The sequence below is a fragment of the Papaver somniferum genome, chromosome 4 (genome assembly GCF_003573695.1).
Source record: "Papaver somniferum cultivar HN1 chromosome 4, ASM357369v1, whole genome shotgun sequence".
In the NCBI taxonomy this organism is placed as follows: domain Eukaryota; kingdom Viridiplantae; phylum Streptophyta; class Magnoliopsida; order Ranunculales; family Papaveraceae; genus Papaver; species Papaver somniferum.
In genome coordinates, this window is record NC_039361.1 from 67,073,017 (window position 1) to 67,096,133 (window position 23,117).

Consider the following 23,117-nt stretch of genomic DNA (forward strand, 5'->3'; position numbering starts at 1 on the left):
TAAGTAAAGAAATTACTACCCTCAATACACAAGAATACTGATTTTTTATCACTTTCTGTAATACACAAGTAATACAGACATATATCATTTCTGTAAGAATTACTGATTTTTTATCTCTTTCTATTCAGGACATCTATGATCAGCAGAAGAAGGTGTCATATGTAGAAACAACACAGAAGAGAAACTCATGGCAATAGCGATAACTTTAGGAAATACAATGAGAATAACAATAGAAGCATGAGGTTTATAATAGAAAATTTTTTTGCAGTACAACAACAATGGTCCATGGTATGGTTTGAAGCAGATTCCAAAACACTTATCCAACTATTACACCATAAAGTCCACCGACCTTGGTACTTACAAGACATGTTAGAAAAAATCAACGTAATATCACACCAAATACTGTTAGAGCATTGCTCGGTTAAACCCACATAGCGTTGCTATGTCAAGTTCGATTGTTATACTTGTTAGTTCCAAAACTCGAATATGTTTGATTTGGTTACTAGAGTCAAATTCGTTAGGTCAGACTAGGAACAATATAAATGTTGATACTCGCTCGTGTTAATCTGAAGAACCTGAAGACGTATCGGCATCAACACACATTATTCTTCCATTCGAGGTTAATAACACATACTTGGCTTGTTATATTTCAATCTATGTTTCTTTCATGTCAATTTATATTGAAAACGTAATATACGAACTTGTTTACGTGTCTCTAGTATCAATGACTTGATCTTTTCATCATGATCAAAGTATCAAGGAAGGATACATTAGTTGTTTCATATAACTTTGGTATATGGAGTTACGAAGTACAGTTTCTATTGGACTTCGTAGATTCGACATAACACTAGTTGGTAATTTGCTATTATTTAGTGTGTTGAGATTTCAGGTTGATTCCATACTTAAAAAACTATGTTCTCATGGTTTAAGGAAGTAAACTTGCAATACTTGTTTTCTTAGTTGAAAATGAGTCAAAGGATATATTCTTGAACCGATTCCTGACACAAGGATCTCTAGTAGAATCGATCCTTTACCAAAGATCTCTACCAGGACGGGCCCCAAGTAATTCTAATAGGACCTATCCTATGGATCTCTAGTAGAACCGATCTATAGATTAACAGAGTTTACATTTTCGGTTTGTCTATTATTTTCAAGTTTGCATAGGTACTGAAAATATATTTGGTTTAAAAGGAAAGTCCACAAGATGCCAACATAAGGTATCTGAACATGTGCTAAGCACTTATTACTTAACGTTCAAGTATTTTCCTTGATACTCAAGACGAGATCCCAAAACCAAAATATTCCAAATATTTTTTTGATATTTCGAATTTATGTGCTTTCCATATCCCATCGCATAAGCATATCTTCAGTTGTTATATTAGTAAAGTATATGTTATATGCTAGCTAATATTGGTTATCTTCCAAGAGAGATTTTGGTACATGAGTTGGATAACAGTTGGAAGAGAACAAAATTGACAATATACATTTATAATATATCTTAAGAATTTCCGGATTTGGTAATTCCTTGTTGTACAAAAAATCCTTGGTCTTTACACTATAAATAGTAGAGCTTGTATTATTATAAACTCATCCATTGGACATATTGAACTAACTGTTTGTGTGGAAATCCCACTAGTAGTATTCTCATAATACTCATTGGAGAGGAGAGTATCCTAGTTAAGTGAGATATCTTAAGCGTGCTTCATTTAAAATCTTCTTTGGGATCAAGAAGCTTTTAGTAGTATCGTTGGTGGGAAACTAAGAATCGTATTATTATTTTAATTTCCGATGATTGACTTGATTGACTAAAGGTGAAGTTGAACATTGATAAATCTAGTTTGTTTATTCTGTGATCCTTTTCTTCTGATATGAGGTCACTCGAACTAGTACACGGATCAATGATTTCAAATCTGTTTTATTGATTCAAGATCTAAAGATAGGACTAGTGCTCGTCCATTGTTGCCAAACTTCGTTTTGTGCATGATCGATCATTAGTGGGAATCAAGTTGTTTGTGCATGTACTTTTAACATTGGAGATTTAAGACTAGAAGATTTTCATTTTGGTATTCTGATAGTTGTGATATACTTCTTGCACAATTGACTGGGATCCGACAAAGTGTTTATCTCGAATAGAATTAAAAGCTTGATGTATAGATCGATAATATATCTAGGTGTTTCTCTTTGAGATATACTTTGATAGTTTGTAAATTAAGATTGATTATTTCAATATTCTTTATATTAGTTGATCTAACCGACAAAGGAGTTTGTATTAATTAAATGGAAAAATCTTTGTACTCAACTTATCTCTGATTAACTTGTTGATCTTGGAGATTGATGGAGAGGTTACTCAAACAGATTAGTGTAGTTACCTAAACTCGGTGAGAGGATAAAGTGGGATTCTAGGGTTTATGAAAGTGAATTACAGGAGGTTGAGCACGAACAGTCTTTGCCTAAACCACGCATAGTGGCCATTTAAAGGCTGCTTCAGTCACATGGAAGAGGCTGATGGCTGGTCTTAGGGAGGGAAGCAGATAAAGAGAGAGATCAGAGAATTCTAGGGCTTGAAGAAGAATTGCTATGAGAGGTTATGATAAAGTTGTGTGTTATCTTAGAGAAATAGATAACCTATTTATAACTGAATTCTCTAATCTAGGGCCGGTGAAGATAATGATTGCTTGTTGTGCGGTGCGGAGCAATTCTCCCATCTCTTCAAGAATAGATGGAGATAAACTAAGTTGATTTTATCTCATTATTCCACCGCCTTTACTCTCTTCTGCGGTAAAAAATAGGCCGGGTATTTCTCACACGTGTCGTAGACCGCCAGACCAAAACCCTAATTGATATCCCCCATTTGTGTGAAGCCGAGTCAGCCTTTGTGATGATGTGTTGAGTGAAAAATATTCTCCTTAGCCGAGTTGGCCAAGATAGAGAGATATTTTATGATTTGTGAGAATGACTAGGATGAGTCATGTGAAAAGGCATGAAATGCCTCAGGAATCGTGTGCAGAGTATGAAAAGAGCTGAGGTTGAGTTCCTTCTCTCCATGGCCGGTCACATATGTCATATGGAGACCGTATTATTGATAGTGGGTCTCTTTTTGAGAATGCTGGTCTTAAGAGAGCTTATCCACGTTTTTGGATAGACATGTATAGTTCAGGATCAATTTACCATCCGCGAGTGTGTTTGAGAGGCTGAGAAATAGGCTTGAGTCCTAGGTAAGACGTCTGAGATCTCCCGAGAGATTTTAATCTCACCGAGATTTTGCGGAGAGATGTGAATCTCTTTGGAATTTTGAAAGAGATGTGAATTTCTCTGAGATTTTTGGAAGATATGTGAATCTCTCCGGGATTTTGCATAGAGATGTGAATCTCTCCAAGATTTTGCAGACGGATCCAAATCTCTATGAAGATTTTATTGATGGATCTGAATCTCTCTGTGGTCAGCTAGGATTCATCCTGAAGAGAGAGAAAGGGCTTTGTGCGCCCGATTAATGTGTATGCGAGACTTTGGCTCAATTGTATTTTACCAACGTATCTTGCAGAGATGTGCTAGGAATCAACTGTGTCTATATGATGGGGTCGAAAAGACCATTGTATCTCGAAAGGATGTTCTAGGAGTCTGTCGAAAACGCCCAGTGTTAGAGCATAGATCGGTTGAACCCACCAAGCGTTGGTATGTTAATTTTGGTTGTCATATTTTAGTGAATCAAAAATCATTAAAAGAGTCGTTGATTATGTACTAGAGTCAACTTCGTATAGGTTAGCTTGAAAGTATTAGGATATGGGACATTACAAGTATTGCGAAGACTTGAAGAAGTGAAGAAGCAAGGAGCTACAACAACAACATCATCCTTCCACTTGAGGTTAGTGATATTTGACTTGAACTGTTTCATTCCATAACGTACCTTTCAAGGCGTGCATATTGAAAACAAAACTGTGAAGCATGATTGAACTCTAGACAAACATAGTATTAAGGAATACAATACGAGGTTTATTGCTTAACCATTAAACTTTGTAGATAAGACATCGACATAATCGTTTAAATGCTATTATGATTATGTATGGGTATGAGGTGAGGATTTCATCCTAGGAAACAATGTTTTTACATGTGTTTAAAGGAAGTAAATTCATGAACTTGTTTTGTGAATCGAAAAGGAAATCGCCAGGCGTTATTGGTATTGTTATTCATTGCATATCCTGTGAACAATCAATATGTGTGATTTAGTATAACCACTCATGACTTGTTTATGTTCTTGGTAAAACTATTCACAAAGGCCCGACTTGTGTATTGGTATGACTTTTATTAGTGAAACCAATCTTAAGTAATCACCTGAGATGGTATGATCGAGTTTGTGATTTGTGCAAGACCAACTCTGGGTAAAGGGGAATCGATCGTAGTAAGAGGTGCAACACATCATAAAGGGGAATCGATCCTTGTATGAGGTGCAGCAAGTTTACAGCAGAAAGGGGAACCTATCCTATGGACATGTGCACGTTTTTAGGCAAAGGGGAACCGATCCTATGGACATGTGCAATACATACAAGTTAGATACCATATATATGTGGGGAACCAATCATAGTACCTAGTCAACCGAATTTTGAAAAGCTAGTGTGATTATGCACAGTACTCACATGGAGGTAGAACTGAAACTTGTTTTGGTAGAACTGTTAAAACCATGATTTATGATTTAGTGTTCTTGATCAATCACATGGTTCTTGAAAGTCAGATGAATCAATTCTAAACTTGTTTGGAGTGTGGCAAATCGTTTTCAAGGTTGTAATTATGAAAGAGGACTTACAAACTAAGGATGTCGACATACTTTGAACACGTACAGTAATGTTTATCTTTTATTGTTCAAAGTTATTCCTTAATAGCCAAAGGAAGAAAATCCCAGGATCGAATATAAATAACTTAAGAATATTTTAATTAAGGTTGTTAATTTTATTTTAGGAAAATGAGAATTAGTAGTGTGCGTTTACTAGTCAGAGATTTTCCAAAGAGATTTTCGGTCTATTTTTTGGACAGAGCATTTCCAGGAATTATGAAAACCGAGTCTGGAATTTATTGAATATCTTGAGGATATTTTCGGTTTTGGAAATTCCTTGGTGTCCAAACTTCCTTGTCTATAAATACTTGAAATTTGCATTTCTAGCAAACTAATCTTTCGTGACAACAAACTTCATCGGTTGTGTTGTTACTGGTGTAGCCGCCTATTCGGAGAGGAGAGTAACCTAATTAGGCGAAATCTCTTACGGTCGCTCAGTTTAAAGTCTTCTTTGGGATTGAGAAGCTCTATTAGTACCGTTGGTAGGAAACTTGATAATTACGGTTTATCTTTTGTTTTCGATTGATTTGATTGACTAACGGTGGTTGAAATTTGATTGCACCTAGTTTGTTTATGCTTGAGAATCTTTTCTTCTGATATAAGATTCACTCCAACTATATCAAAATTTCGACAGGGATCTTTAGACTGTTTGTAGTTCTAAAGACGATCTTGTGATAATCCATTGTTAACAGACTCCTTTCTGTGCGTGATTGATCACAAGATATTCAAGTTTTTGTGTGCAGGTGTTTATTGAAGATCTAAGAAGATTTGAAGACAAAGAAAATATTGAAGATTTATGATTTGGGGTTCATAATCTTTGGTGTGCACGATACTTGTTTCGGTATATAGGATCCAACTATAATCGGTTTATCCTTGTGGTAGATTGGATTGATTAGTTGTGTAGATCGGCATCAATACAATTCTTTGTGATTAAAAGTATTGATTGCAAAATTTTAACAATTAGTTTGGTAGTTGAGAATAAGATAGATCTAAGAACCTGACGAAGGAGTTTATATGAGATATACAGAAGAGCCTTTGTCGAACTCATATCACTTGGTTGAAGAGAGTTACTACCAAACAGATTTGTTGTTCCTTTACTGTTTGGAATACGAACCAAAGGAAATGTTCCAAGTATAGGTTTAGTTGCTTGGTCTAAACTATAAGAAGTTGGTTTAATTTGATGTAGAGGCTTAATCCTGAGAGTATTCAATTCTGAACAAGGTCCCGGGGTTTTTCTGCATTTGCGGTTTCCTCGTTAACAAAATCTTGCTGTGTCATTTACTTTTATTTTTCGTAATTATATTTTTTGTTATTATAATTTAAAGTAAATTACAAAAAACGTTAATTCCTATTTACTTGATAGCATTCCTAATGTGTTTGGTTAAGTCCGAACCTTTTATCAAGTAAACATACTTCGTTGTTGTATTGTCTCGATCTCGTATCCATAGACAATCACACGAAGTGTGAACCAATTTGTGGCATTGTATCGACTCAGTCCATAGACAATCACTTTCGGAGAAGGACTTATAGGTAGGAAAAGTGTTAGCTTGAGGTATATCTGGGTACCCTCGCCTTTTTACCCAGAGGCAGAATAACCAGTGTATCTCACGGGGATGTATTAGGAATTATTCAAAAGCCTCGGTAAGTCGAGTCAGAACCTAGAGTAGATATGATCAGTGTATCTCGCGATGATTTACTAGGGATCAGTCCTTGATCTCAAATAGGGTGAGTCGTGCTTACAGGATACATGTATGTCTCCATTCTGGGTTATAAGTCCTCCGGGGACGTTTTTACGCATCTATATAGCCTACATGACCAGCAGTATCTCGTCGAGGATGTATAATATAAATCATGGCATCACAATCAGCTGCGTCTTGAGAAGACATGCTAGAATTGTGTTTGTTCCGGTTCATAAGTCCGCCGGGGACGTTTTACGCTCTACAGAACCTACGTGACCAGTATCTCGTCGAGGATGTGTGCTAGAGTCACGGCATCACGACCAACAGTGGCTCGTGGGGACGTATACTATAAATCGTTACTATGGGTTCCTTGAGGACCAAGGGCTTAATCTCTCCCCTGAAAGTTGAGTTTCTTCTATGGTCTTGAAATGACGCTTTTGCCCCTTATCCAAATTTCACCATCTACATTATCTCCCCTACTCAGAATAGAACCTTGATTTTTCTATGATGAGTATATAGATGGTTACAAATCATTCAGATACAAAATTACAATCCTCTCGATCTTATAGACTTGCGGAGTCCCAGAATTGATGTTTAGTCTTCAATTGTTATGACTCTGATCTTGTAATCGATTTTGGACATTGGAACTTCCTAGGACTTTGTGCTAGAAGTTAATGACATGATAATGAAGTCTTGGTGAGACAAAATTACCATCTTGAGAGAATGAAATTTTTAAATTAGGGTTTACTTTGCCAAAACCCTAATTTTCTCTCTTTGTGCATCCTTGAGCTTCCGTGTTTGTATATGCGAGTATGTTGGGAACATAGAGTTTTTGAACGGCTTCCTTGCTGTCCTTGATGTTGGTGAAGATCCATGAGAAAGGATAGGCACTTACTTTTTAAGTTACAGAGTCGTTATATCCCATGTAAATACTGAATTCAGGCTTGTGTTGTACCTAAACCCTAATTTCTCTTTTGTTCGCAACCGACTCCTTTAGACACTCTGGAGAGGATTGACGAGGCTTGGAAGGTGTGCATCTATCTTAACAGGTTAGTACCTTGTATTACGAGACCTATTTCAATCCCTTATATTAATTAGACACCCTTTTTCAAAAGAAAATACCTATTTTGAAAGCAAGGGTAATTTCGTCAAAAACCAATACGAGCCTGGTTTTTTGACATGAGAGATTCCATGAGATTCCTTACGCATGGTCACGACTTGAGAGAGGGAGAGAGGAATGGTCTTGTTGTTTTTTTTTGGAGATAAAATGGACTCGAACTTCTTGTTTGAGCTAAATTCCCTTTATTTCCCCTGAAATTCTGCTTTTCTGGATTCCATTTCAATCCCGTTCTTCTTAAAACACTTAGAGAACTCAATTATCACGTGTGTTATACCTTTGGAATTAGTAGATGAGAGCTTGGTCGGTCTCTGGCTATATTAGGACCTCCTGCTTTCAAAAATACTCAAAATTGTGAAATAAGGGTATTCTGGTTAAAATCCCTTATGAGATCGTTTTTATTGAAGAGTGATGAGATAAAAGGGTTTCAAAGAGGTGTAAGAACCATCCATGAGAATTGGTAGAGGCTCTCCCTCCTCTCTTTTAGAATAAATCCCCTTTTTCGTCAAATTCTTGAAATTATGGTTATTTTCGTCCAAACCCTAATTCTCTTCGACTTTGGTCCCTCTAAAAAAATTCCGAGAGAATAAGTGACGTCCCACTGGCCTAGGACAGATTCTCACGCATGGGAAGGGCTTGTCCACGGCTTGGAGGAATTTTAGAAATCTGAAAATCCTCAGTTTCCTTATTTGACCCAAAATCCTTTAATTTTCTCTTTTAGCTCTTTCCTTTTCCTTTTGCTTGAGAGTTTCCTTCTTGAGATAAATTTAAAGAAGAAAACTTATCTTGTATGTATCTTTGGTCGTTCACTTGTTGAGTAAATGCTTGTCTTTCCCTGTTCGGGTCAAATTCCTCTTTCTGTTTGAAGTATAATTAATATTGCACGAAACTCATTTATTATTCTTAATAATTGAATTTAATTATTGAACCTTGAATTAAAATCTTGGCATGAATGTTGTTGAATGATAACATCTTCCTTTTTCCTAGGCGGTAACCTTGTTCATCTTTCAAAACGATATTAATCTTCAAATTGACGACGTAGAAGCTAATAGTCAATGGTCTTGAGTTTGCTGATGTAAATAGACATCTTTCATTCTTCATTGATGCATCCCCGGTAAGTCTTGAAATTTCTCCTTAATCATGTGTCTGATGTATACATCATCGACCATTAAATGAATAAAAGTAGTCGTATCTGTCAAGAATTTTTTTCGTTTAGGAGTTCGTCATAAAACTTTAGATTTAAGACACTTAGAGATAATCACTGCGAATTCTTCATACATACTCCGATTTGAGTCCCCATCCCAAACTTTATAATAAAAGAGAATAAGCTTTCAAATGCAAAAATAATGACTCGATTTCGAGTTCGTCTGGCCAATCAAATCCGTGTATATTATTGACTTCAAAAATCCCGAATAAAATTTTAGGAGTTTTTGAGATTGCACTTACTTTGGTGTCGGGGCCACATCTCCTAGATCGTTTGTCCGTTTGAGTCTCTATTTTTATGTGTTGTTGGGAAGACATAGTGGAACATATTTGATTCGTAAGTAACCATAAATTCCTTACGTATTGTCATCAGTTTTCAAGCCTTCGTGCTGGAATGTACGGATGTTTGTTTTTGAAAGGAGTCCTTGTTGCGTTTGAAATCTTGATGTATTGAGACTCTTGGGAAACGATCCCTTGAAGTGTTATGACCTAATTAAACTTCATCATAGGTCGTGAATTTGATCCCCCTGATCCAAAATGCGTCCATGGCGTGATTATACATTTTTACCCTTAGTTGCGAAGAAAGCATGTCTTCTCTTAATGCTTCATGGAAATATTAAACCATGTAAACTCGCGAATATCCTTGAAGATGTGGATTAGGTTTATTGAAATAAGGGTAGAGATTTAGTCGTGAGGGTAGGCTTGAAGGGATTAGGAGAGGACAAGGCTTTATGAGGTTACATGAGGACAAAGTTTTAGGAGGGAAGGACAGTTTTCTTGTAAAGCAAACCCTATTCGTGTGTTTTTTTCTCCCTTATTGTACTTCTTATGATTCCTCTCTAATTTGTAACGTACTCTTCATGGTGAGAACGGGTTCGACCTTGGTAGAGCGAGGATGAGCGGGCTTCAACAATTTCAGATAACCTTCAAAAAGAGATTCCAGGTGCAAATAGACAACTTTAATTTCGGATGAGACACTTGTTGGCGATTTTAGCATCATGAAAATGATAACTCTGAACGGCCTTGCTTATGAGGATCTTGTAGATATTTATGACCACCATGAGAATCTTCGCTTCAATATGAGGTAGTTGCGAGGATGACTCAATTCTGTCAGGGTATGTCGGGGTGAGTTGAGTTCAGAGAGGTTCTTAATCTGGAGGTGCGTATGTAGATGAAGAGCTAGAACATGAACATGAAGCAAGAGATTTCCTCTAGGGGGCTCTGTCAGATAATTTTTTCCAGGGTTGATATTTTATCTCTTTAAACCTTTTCCGTATGCATCTGGTAAATAAAGGAGACCCTCATGAGTACGAACTTGACACAAACCTTAGATTTCTCTGTTGGGTATGCGAGTAGGTGAAAACCCTAATTTAAATTCGTAATAGAAGTTCCTCCCTTGCGCGACCTTCACTCCAGAGGATGTGGAAATTTCGTTTGACGTCTGATTTCAGTGGTTGACCCCAACTATTGAACAGAAATGACCTTCCTTTTATCAGTTAGAGTAAAATTAGGATTTTGAGCTTGTTTTTCCAGTAATAAATCCATGTAAAGTTGAACTCGAAAATTCAGAAATTTTCAGCAGCAATTCCTTCAAGTGTTTTGATGACATCTCTTGGATCATATTTCGAAATATAATTTCCTTTTAACAAGTGGTAGGAGAGGTGTAGACGGATTTTTTCATCAAGGGAGTGTTATCGAATTCCCTGGGACATAGATGCAATTGCTGAATACAAAGAGGATGCTGACGGAGGAGAATTCGATGAGACCAAAGAGAGATGAGATATTTTTGAGTCACGGGTAAGTGCCTCTCACTACTATAAGGATCGATATCCAGCCCTCAGTCCCAAGTAGTAACATGTTGTAATGTGGGTGTGAGAAACTCGGGATGCTTGGGAGTTGTAGAAATACCCTCGTAGCATTCAATCCTAAGTCTTCAAGGCGGGAAAATAACATTCTTCGGGTCGGAGATTTCTGCACAGATTGATGTCGGGGTCTTGGCTGCAGGCGTTTTTGTGAACAAGATAAAGTTGTTGTTCTGCCTCTGCTAGGTATCTTGATAGGGGATCGCGTGAACTTCTATAGCAAAATTACCCGTCCATATTTATTCTTCTTTTGGGAGGATGGTCAACCGGACTTGCGATTAGTATATGCATTCTGGTACCGACAGGGTAATGGATACACTTGGATCTAACTGCGCAGTTGATTTTTGTTTTCTTTGTTGATGGAAGAGTTCTCTGGGAATCCTCAAGTTAATTCTTCACGTGGAGGAGTCTTGTTTTGACCCGAGGAAATTGTAAGTGATCGTCATATCTTGTCCTTCGCTCATCATGTTGACTCAGGGGATAGCCTATCGAGCATATCTTTTTGAGAGAGGAGGCTTTAGCTGAGGGAACTGCATGCATGCTTCCGGATGAGTAGCGTGTGGCCTGGAGCTATGATCTCGGATCATTCCCCTGTTTACTTCAGTGAAAATAGCTGGTTATAGTTGTATGTTAAGTAATAGATTCTTTATGTGAATGATTGACCTCACGAGTATCATTACAGATTTTTTTTCCCTTGATATATTCGGATGTGAAGATATTATCCTTCTCCGTCTTGGGTGAACTGAGGCCCCATTGGAAAATGATACTGAATATTGTTGGAATAGCTGAGATGGAGGCTCATCGAGACTCAATTTTTAGGACTCCTATTCTTTCTGAGGGGACGGGTGTTGAGATAGCATATCGACCAGAGGCTTTGCATCTTCGGGTAAGTATGAGCTTTTAATGAGCATTGTCTTGGAAGCTAGTCTCGTCTTATACATTTTCGCATTCTGGTCATGATCCTCTGAAGCAAAACGACAAGATGTATCTTGGATGGCGATTTATGACCCTGTATGGCTCTGCAACGCTTTTGACTAGTCACAAAATTTTTGGAACTTTTTCAAGTTTTTACTATGTTTATCCTGTAGACAACAAAAAGACAAATACGACGGAAAAAGAACTAGGCCAATTGGATACATAATGAAAAAGTCATAAGTAAAATAGTAAGGTAAGGTAAACTTCCCAAGTCCCCTGTGATCAGACTGAGGGCCCATGACCTGAACGAATTTTGGAGAAAATATTCGTCAAAATATCCAAGTTTAGAGCGCCATCTGGTCATTGAGTTCCTTGAGAATAATAAGGTCGGCTGAATGAGCTTTATCTTCTCCAGTGAGGTCGATTGCAGGTAGGATTCCGTCCATGCTATTCTCAGCAGTTTTAGTACTCCTTCTCTAGGAAACGTGTACTTGATCAAGATTTGTTGGATCTATCCCTATTGGTAACTCTAAAGGAGTTTTCAGTTAAGTCTTGATGTCGATCTGAGATTTTGCAAGATTCTGTCGAGTCTCCAGGAGTTCTCCTTGGAACTTACCTAACGTTTTCAAGGATTAACATTAGATTTTAATGAAAATATGTACTAAGGAGTTTTTTGTATGCAGGAAGAGATCCATGTGATCCGAGAAGCACTAACCTATTCACTAAGGTCAAACACTCATATGAGAGAGAAAACTACTGGTAGGGATAACTCTCTCGGCCAAATATGTAATGGATTTACAGAGACTGGAACAATGAAACATTTTTATGTTGGATTAGTGGAATCGCATCCTTCCTAATTGGACCATGATTGAGATCTCTAACTGGGTGAACAACCTCCCATTGTGGTTGCCAAAATGCAGTTACCTAAAATCGGTGAGAGGCTAAAGTGGGATTCTAGGGTTTCTGAAAGTGACTTACAGGAGGTTGAGCACAAACATTCTTCGCCTAAACCACACACAGTGGCCATTCAAAGGCTGCTTCAGTCACATGGAAGAGTCTTAGGGTTGGTCTTAGGGAGGGAAGAAGATGAAGAGAGAGATCAGAGAATTTTAGGATTTGAAGAAGAATTTCTCTGAGAGGTTATGAGAAAGTTGTGTGTTAGATTGGAGAAATAGATGACCTATTTATAGCTGAATTCTCTAATCTCAGGTCGGTGAAGATAAGGATTACTTTCCGTGCCATTCGGAGCAAGTCTCCCGTCTCTTTAGGAATAGAAAGAGATAAACTAGGTTAAATTTATCTCACTATTCCACTGCATTTACTCTCTTCTGCAGTGAAAAATAGGCCAGGTATTTCTCACACATGCCGTAGACCGCCAGACCAAAACCCTAATTGATATCCCCCCATTTGTGTGAAGTCGAGTCAGCCTTTGTGATGATGTGTTGAGAGAGAAATATTCTCTTTAGACGAGTTGGCCAAGATAGAGAGATATTCTCTAATTTGTGAGAATGACTAGGATGAGTCACGTGAAAAGGCATGAAATAACTCAGGAATCGTGTGCAGAGTGTGACAGGAGCTGAGGTTGAGCTCCCTATCTCCATGGACATGTCATGTGGAGACCGTATCATTTCTTGTGGATCCCTTTGTTGAGCATGCGGATCTCAAGAGAGCTTATCCACGTTTTTGGATAGACATGTATAGTTCAGGCTTAATTTACTATCCGTGAGTGTGTTTGAGAGGATAAGAAATAGGCTTGAGCCCTAGGTAAGGCGTGTGCCTATCATGGAGAATATTCGGCCTTGTCTGAGATTTCCCGAGAGATTTGAATCTCATTGAGATTTTGCGGAGAGATGTGAATCTCTCCAGGATTTTGAAAAGAGATGTGAATCTTTTTTAGATTTTGTGGATTTTCAGGAGAGATGTAAATCTCTCCAGGATTCACATCTCTCCTCAAAAGCTAGCAAATAACAAAGGGAGCAGATAAATCACGAGGGAAAGTAATTAGATTGAACTTAAAAGCTGTAAGCAAACCGACTAGCTAACCCATTTATTCCACTTTTAAAGGAATCTAACATTAGAAGACCCATAACTTTTATCTCTGCTACTAATATAATTTTAATTAGTACTGTTTTATGTTGAAATCAAATTATGCATGTTTTAAATTAAGCATTACATTTGCTTCTGATTAGAAACAACCATTCAATTTACTAACTCAATTGACCAATCAAAAGACTTGTAATTGGCCTTTCAATTGACATCTTTCTTAAGGGTTTCACCTATTTCCCATCCCCACTTTTCCTATTTCAAATCCTTATAAAATCCTAGCCCCAATTATCCTATGTACCACCCCAATGAAATGTTAGAAATCCTAAATGCTATCTCCTTGACTTCTTTCCTGACTTTTGTTTACACCCGTAAACTAAACAACCCAAACAATCTAAACTTCCAAAACACTTTTTTTCTCCATCTCCACCCACGACACCACCTGTTCTTCTCCATGACCTCGATACAACCATTACCTTCGATCATATTCCCTTTCATCCCTTTTCTTGTAATTCTGGACTTTGTATCAAGAAATGCACTTAGGGAAATCAAAACCCAATCCTCTTCTCTCTTTCATCCCTTTTCTTGTAATTCTGGACTTTGTATCAAGAAATGCACTTAGGGAAATCAAAACCCAATCCTCTTCTCTTAATGTTTTCTTGTAATTCTTAAATTTTGTATCAAAAGATGGCTCTGAAAAAACTTAGGATTATATAAATCCATTCATCCAAGCTTTAGTTTTTTTATTGTATAATAACTCTTAATTTTTATTCTGACGGTACGGAATTTTGGTTTCATTTTTTGAAAGACTAAAATGTCCAAAGTTAACAGCAAATAAACTAGAATTAGGAATACTTATTCCTAGAACATCCTTTCGAGATACGGTAGTCTTTTCTAAAAAATCCTAGAGAGATTCCATTGCCCATTCATTATTGGTTTCTTCACCTTGATTCAATTCTCTGAAACCTGGAATATTCCCACTTGCCAACAAACTTGAGAATTGACCTATATATCCATATTGTTGAAAATCAGAAGTGGGTGGTTGTAAACCAGAAGTAGTAGTCGCTAGAAATGTAGAAGAGGTTGCTTGTGGTGCAATGCGATGATAAGTTTCATTATGGTTCCAGTGCGAAAATGATGTAGAAAAGCATCTCGAATATAGTTGAATTACTTGATGTTGGGAAATAGGTACAGTTTGTGGAGCAATTTTTGTCACTTGTATATATCTTATATTCTCGTGTTATGATAAATTGCTCCTAGAACTAATGCCAGAAGTTTCACGACCATCAGGATTTACAGATAGACTCAATCCAAACATGGTATCCGTCTTCCTTTTTCGACCCGCCCACAAGTGCAAAGCCATCATTTGTTTATTTATCCAATACATATTTTTAAGCTCTGTCTTCGACCATTCACATCCATGTTGTAATAACGATAGGTACGTTTCATAGTTGTCGAAACTATTGGGATCATGGTTGGCTCGCCTTGTGAAGTTATACTTGGTAACTCCCAATGTATTTTAGGCATATTTGATGAAGATGATGAAGAACTTCCATATGTGGGGTAGGTCATAGAGCATGATTCTTATGGAGGCGTCTAGTTAGGAATGATAGACATATAACGACCCATACGAGCTAACCACGGGAAATCAAACCCTGAAACGTGTATGTTGTGCACCAATTATCGGCTTCGCAATTTTCGGGTACCATTGAGATACTTCGCCTCATTAGTATTCATTTGAACGTTTAATTCAAATATCTTTGATGGTATCTATCATAACCCATCAAAATATGATGCAGATACTTGCATCCGTTTTGGGGAGTTAATCGCCTTTGCAAAAGTACTCTATCAAAAGTAGTTTTTCTCCCAAATACCAAATTCCTTGATGTTATACCGGTATGAAAAAAACAACTCTTCAGACTGAATAATCCAGAATACCTTATACCTCAGGTTCTCCAAACTCAGTAAAACTCTAGTAAGGATGCATAATAACATTTTTGGCATTCCATGTCATTTGTTGATATCTTTAAACAAAAATAGAAAGCATTTCATCGTCACCGATGTCATTTTCCTAGTTCCCCTAGTGGTACATGTCCATTATTTGAACTCTCTGGGTGTTATCTTTAAGGACTGGTTTACCAACACGGAAGTAGGTATACACAAATACTTGAAATAAATTAATAACTTATTATTCTGACTATGTTTTTATTCTGAAAATACTCAATTTAAAAATCATATAATTTATATATAGGACGCGATTGGTTGACAACCCCTTAAATGACATGGTATGACAGAGTCGTCTCCACCGTCGATTGACAATGCATAAACGGTCGAGATCATCCATCCGAACACTAAGTAATCCGGGTTATACCTGTGACCGCAATCAAAATTAGAATTCAGGAAACACTTCTTCTCATATTCCTCTCTTTTCTCCTTTCTTTCGCATTATACAAAAGTAACTAGAATTACAAATTAGGGACGGAGAATCTAAGGTTCGTAAAATTTATAGATACCATATTCCATATGCATTGAATTATCATGAGATTAATGATTAATCTTGATATATGTATCTCTAATGGTCAAGGGGGTTTTTATATTTTGATTTCGTAGATGCAGAAAGGGAAAGAATATGATCATCAAGGATTGTGTTATGTACAGTGGATCTTCAAATTCGAATGAATTATTTGTACAGATGTTTAGGCGAAGCATTTAATACAAATTTACTTTTATATTGTTTCGGGATTCTTCATGCCTGATCTTTAAAATGCCCAATTTTTTTTCTATTTTTTTTAAACTAAATTGTTCAAATTTTATTCTACTATTCCACTGATTAATCAACTACTACTCTAAGATTTTATCTTGAATCAAAAACAATAAACCCTAGTTACAGATCACCATATAATTGAAATCTAACAAATATTTTTTATCATATAGATTTCCTTTCCTTTCTGATATGGTACTTGAGTGCAGCTCATAAATATCTTAGATAATTTAAACTTCAAATCTCTTACGGTCAGAAATGTGGGAGGGACTAGGGATGGAGGGACAAGACATCAAAAAACGAGCAGAAATATCTTCAATGCGGTCATGGGTATGACCCATTTTACTCATATTAACTTGGATGATCTCGATCGTTTATTATTTTCCAATCAACGGTTCAATGTGACTCTGTCATACCATGTCATTTAAGGGGATGTCAACCGATCGCGCCCCTTTATATATTTACCTCTATGATGCTTCAGAAACCTGTGAAGTTGGTTACGTCCTATAGATGCTGCATCGAGGCCGTGGTACATTTCTGCTAAAATTGCAGATTCCCAATCATGTTAAAGATCATGTAACGCTTCAAGCAAACCAACGTGAGAAATACTTATTGAGTTAGGAAAGAATGTTTGATCGAATACACAGAACATGAACGCTTTTTCAAGTTCATCATATTCAGCTTCATTATTTGAGTCCTTCTTGGATAGTATGAAAGACTTCAACACTGAATAATGTATTCTACCTCCTTTCAATTCTTTATGATCTTCTCGTACATGTGATATTAAAAACAATGGAAGCAGTGTCTTTCATCTTAAGTTTGACATCCATTCGTCTTGGTTGAATGGTAAGGGGGCTCCCATACCACTTGGTATTCCACAAATGAAATAAAAATCCTGGAGTAATATCTTATAACAAGAAAGGTATCATTTAATTAATTGTTTTGGTTTAATCAACAATTGTTTAAAAAATATTAAATTTAGTTTAATAAACTTACCAATTTCAAAGCCCGAAAAATGAAACGTATATCATATGCCACCACCTTTCTATCAATATTTGAACAATAACATTGTTGTATTTTATTTTATTTTGATTTATAAAATACAACCAGCGCTAGGGATATTTATCTATTTAGTTTTTCTCGGAATGCAGTGGGTAGAGCTAGATAAACAAGATTTACGTCTTTGTATCCATCTCTCGTTCTATGATATCTATTTTGGTCTTGATGATCTGACACATGAACTGGAATTAAGTCTGAACCAGCAACTAGATAATTGGACGTATACATATCTTCTCACCAACTCAGCATCAGTTTCACCTGTAACTCTAAATCGATCAACTTGTATGCTTAAAGCTACAAATTTCACTTTTTCTTTTTCAATTGTCTCAAAACGAGATTGTAGGTCACATATAGCACGATGATTCGAGTTACGGGTGTCACTGCAGAACTTTTCGTAAAAACTCTGCTAGAAATTCACACTTGGTGTTTGTGGTCTAGTAAGCTGAGTTTGTTACACATAATTTTTTCAAATAGCTAAATCTTTTCTCGAGCATACTGAGATCGATGAGCTAACAAGGTTCGAGACATCTTTCAACAAATTATATTGAAATTGGAAGAGATATTGTGAGATATTTGAAGTTTGAAGGAGGTGCAACTTGATACAATGTGAGAAATAAGTATTTGTAGGAAATTCAGGAAAAAAAACCTGTTAGATCTAACTGTTGGATGATTCCGTTGCTCGGCGGATATTGACCGGGCAACCGAACATCATACACCAACAATTGAAGATAGATTGCGCAGCCATAATTCAGCCGCATACCATAAAATGAAGCGAATGACTCTCTTTTGATTGCAGTGGACAAACCAACAAATTTGTTGGTTTGCCCACTCTACCTCCAGATCTTTAAACATCACCCAAATTATTTTTTTGACCTGTGCTTTTTGGAAAAATAATAATAGCCCCATAGAAATTTAAAATTTAGCCCATAACTCTGCTTTTTTCACCTGTTTTTGTCGTTATTTACCCATCTGTCATGTTTGTTCAGCCCATTATAGGAGCAAAACAGGCCCATTACATAGTTGGGGCACGATTCGAGGCTTAGTGTGGGCATGATTTGAAAATGAATAAGGGTAAATGGCTTAGTACGGAGCAGTCTGGCAACTGCAAACGTGACAAAGCATTTCTGAACATTGCCATTTATCATATTCGTCCAGTTGCTAGATAATAGTTGTGCTCGACAAATACCACCTACAAATAAATTAAGGATTATATATAAAAATAGGTCTGTCTGGACCCTCGTTTTTAAATTTAGACCTCTTTTTTTATTTCTTACAAATCTAAGCTTACTGAACGGATTCCACATTATCTCAGTCTCGTGCTGACTAGTCAATATCTCATCAATATCTCTTTAAATGATATATCCTGGATAGGCTGGGATTACAATTATGCCCTTTCTGTATCGTGTGGTGAAAATATAGGGAACAACGTCACATGTAGGGGTGTAAGTAATACCCGAAAATACTCAGCCTGCCTGTATCCACCCGAGCCCGTCTGTACCCGAAGTAGCCCAAAGCCTGTTATGGTCCGTCATGGGCCACCCGGCCTGGTCTGGATTAATTTATTGGGCGGTCCCGGGCTTTGCAATTAATTATGATGCCCGGCCTGGTACCCGGCCTGAAAGCCTTCTACGTGCCATTAATCATTTAATATCCTCTTAAAAAGACTTAAACGTTACAATTTTATAATTGTCAATTTTGTGTCAAGAAAAATAAAGTATATAGTTGTTTTTACTTATAATTAACCTTTTCAAAACATTAATGGTAATATATATTTTCTTATTATAGAAAGTTTACTGTACTCTAATTAATTAATTATTATAGGCTAAAATTTAAAATTTGTCATTGTAATTTAAATATAAAATAATACTATCACTTACGGTATGCAATGTTAGAAAGGAAAGGATATCGTATTAAAAGTAAATAAATTTAATATCGTTCATTTGAAAATTCAAACTGAAAAAAAAAATAGTGGCATGTCCGGCCCGATCTGGCCTGCCCGTATAAAAAGCGGGCTTTGGGTAGCAAATTATCTACTTTTGCCCGACCTGTCTTAGTTTTTGGGCCGGGCTGCCCGGCCTGCCCGAATTTACACCCCTAGTCACATGTTCATAGGCTTCTGCAGGTCTATTTAAAATCTGGACATCTCGACTATTTCCAGTACAAAATTAGATCGAGAAGAAAACCATTTCCTTCTAAATTTTTTCCCAGTTTCAGTCAGCTGCAGTTGGTAGTGCTTGAGAGGGATTTTTAGGGATTTTGACGAATTTAAGAATGAGGTTAAGTTGGCTTGAGATTAGGCAGCAAAATCAAATGTGTTTCTGATGGAGATATGTTTTAAATCTATTATTCTGGTCGGGATCGCAAAAGAGACTCAAGGGTTTGAGAGATCAAAGAAGGAATTTGGGATCAGATTTGGGTTTTGTAGCGAAGTTGGAGCTGTTACTGCCATGGGTGTTACTACCGAGGAAGAGATTGTTTGATAGGGGTTTGAAGCAAGAAACTGATGTGAATAAATTAAGTTTAAGAGGGTTTCCTGTTGATTCTCAGTGAATGAATAATGGAAGAATTTGATTGATAGTATGAAGATTCTCCACTTAAAAGGCTACTGATTTTTGGTTTGACAGTTTTCTCCAAACCAGGTATGATTTTAGATATGATTGTTGCATGTGAATTTGATTTTGGATTCTGAGATGTTTCTGGTAGAATTTGGGGAAAAAAGAGAAACAGTCGCAAATAAAAATGATTAATCTTCAAAGAACGATTTATCGTCCACACATAGTAATTTCTTCTTCCATTTCCATTTGTTGTTTCAAAGAACAATCAAATTATTAGGGGTTTTTTCTACTTTCTAGAAACCTGTATTACAGATCTTTGTCCACGATTTCTTCCAATCCATTTACTTCTTCTTCTTGTTCTTTGAAGATTAATCAAAAAGGGTTTCAATTGAGCTCAATAAGAACTATTGTTCGGGGGCTTAGGACTTCTTCTAATTGGATTGAGGAGAAATCTCCTTATGATACACTTGGTAGCAAAACTAAATGAAAATTCCAATTCCAATATTTTTTGTCAATTTTTTTTCTTTTTGATTTATGAATTATGAGATGTTTGTTTGCATAATTAGAAAGGGATGCCGATGAAGAGAAGGTAAAGTTTACTTACAGACGCCTCGCCAAATTTTTTTTCTTTTTGATTTATGAATTATGAGATGTTTGTTTGCATAATCAGAAAGGGATGCTGATGAAGAGAAGGTTATTATGTTCTTTTTAGTGATTGTTTCGTAGTATTTTTTGGTAGCTTAATTCAAATTTTAAGTGTTTCTATGCATTAATTGATTGCTCAACATACCAAACATGTTCTGTTTATTATATTTTGGAAATGAGTTTGTTTTTGCGCAATAATGGCATCCTTCGCATTTTTGCTCCATGAATTCTAAGAGTGGTAGCACTAATTTGAAAGAATTTGTACAAAGAAGAGTACTTGGAATGTGAACTGATTTGTGTTGATTGATTTTTTTCAAGTATATAATGGTAGCGGAACTCTTGAGGAAGGTGAAACAGCTGAAACTCGATACAAAAAGATACAAGTTTCTTATGAGTTGCTCATAGATGAGGAGAGGCCCACACAATATGACAGGGAACACCGTGTTAATCCTATGAAGGTACGAATTGTTACTCTCGATATTATTCATGATGTCAGCCTTAGGGTACATCTTGATTAGGTGGCGTTTCCTTGTTGTTTTATTGATTGAGATTGTACGAAGGCCTTGCCTAATTTCATTATTTTAGCAGTAAGACTTGTGATCTCAGTTGAGAATATCTCGAGGAGATACTTGGTTTTAGTTAAACTATCAATCAAATTTCCTTTAACCTTGAAGTACTACAGTTTCATTTGCTTAAGCCTACTTGGCTGGATTTCTAAAGATAGATAAGAACAGCAAGCTTCTTAGTTATTCCACATTTGCATTGTTGGACTTGGACCCGATTGTAAGACCAGTTGCGGTATGTTTAAAAAATTAAAACAAGATAATCAATTTGTATTTGGACAAACTAGTTGAATGTAGAAATCTCAGTACATTTACTCTAATTCATTGAGGATACAAATTCGACCATGATTCCCTTTACAGTTTTGTTTATGATATGCAGACGTGTTGACCACCTTCCGGATGGTATATCTTTGCTCTTAAGCTTGTTTTCATCACTGTTATTTCAGGCTACACAAGCATGGATTGGCTCGTAAATAAACGAACAGAGATTTTGATCAGAAAGGTGATATGGCTGTCACACCTTGGGCCGAACAGCAACAACATGAGCTGAATGTTTGTGTACGGCGTCTATCTCGTACCAAGGTAAAAACTAAAAAGCTTTCCAGTATGTGTTAAATGGGACATGGGTTAGCTCATCCCCTGTATATATGCACGTTCATACCGTCATACTAGTCTAGAATAAAAGAATGCATTTGTATCCTGAGAAACTTTTTTCTTCCAGCATAATTTTGAACTTTTACTCCTATCAAGAAGTAGGTTTCACTCTCCCTTTTCACACTAGATTTAGTTTGCTCAAGGATTAGAACTTCTATCACATCTCTTTTCTTTTTGTGCTATCATTAGTTTACTTTCGTGTCCCTGTATGGTTTTGTTGCATAATGGAAGTCTTAATCGTAGCAGGTGTTGGAATGAGTTGGTTATCCTTCCACATTTCTCTCACAAATCCCTTTCTTTTTTGTTGTGCTGGAGTGCCACATGTCAAAAACGGTGACGTGTACATAGTCCACATGGCATATTCGAGTCCAGGTGTACAGAGTCTATGCATGCTGACTTATCCGAGTTAAATCAGTGACACAGACTTAAACCAGCGATTCAAGGACTATTCTGTCATTTGAAGTCTACTTAACGGTGCTAACTTTACATCCACCAATTTTGGTCAAATAAGGTCTAGTTTTGTAAGAAACAAAAAAAATAGGCTTAGATTTGTAAACCATAAAAAAAACCGGCCTAGATTTGTAAAAAGCCCAATTAATTAATAAAATACAATACCACCTGGCAGATCTGTGGATTGCTAAAAGGATGTCACACTAACTACAGTGATCCAATTGCCGGATCTTTTAAGCCAAAATTGATTATTTTGTTAGCAGCGTTGTAGATGCTGCAAGAAACGGATACTGAATAATAGTTGGATAGTTTCAGCTCATTTGCTCGCTCAGTCATACTTGAGTTGAGGGGCGCATTTCCACTGGCGCATCAGTGGAGCAATTTTGGGCAATTGGGGAAAAAGACTTTTAGAGCAATGTTGCAGTTAGATAAAAGGAGGTAGAACGTTGTTGTGTGGGGAAGAAGTGATGACAGTATCTTAAGATCATAGATTCATTAACTATTCTAGTGGACTCGAGCAGTGGAAGAATTGCACTTCATCCATCTATAGAGAGCTCATGAAATCTACCTTGGATCTAAAGGAAATTGCCTACTATGTTAAGGAATGTAACCACCTCATGTACTGAGGTCCAAAATTAACCTACTTTGTCTAGATGCCAACGTTAAGGCCTAGATTCAAGAATCAAGAGGAAGCGAAGCATAAAGACATTGCAAATACTTCTATTGTAATGTACTCAAATGACGGTCTTAAATCCGCAAACGCTACAGTGAGCATGAAATCACTCA

At 36.7% G+C, this 23,117-nt stretch overlaps 1 long non-coding RNA gene across 1 annotated transcript; it reads left to right on the plus strand.

The window, feature by feature from the left end:
- Nucleotides 1-19,638: 19,638 nt before the first annotated feature.
- LOC113275780 lies at nucleotides 19,639-22,155 on the plus strand. The gene is made up of 3 exons (XR_003323769.1): nucleotides 19,639-20,103; nucleotides 20,983-21,122; nucleotides 21,674-22,155. It is a non-coding gene; the product is annotated as an uncharacterized LOC113275780 (long non-coding RNA).
- Nucleotides 22,156-23,117: the final 962 nt, after the last annotated feature.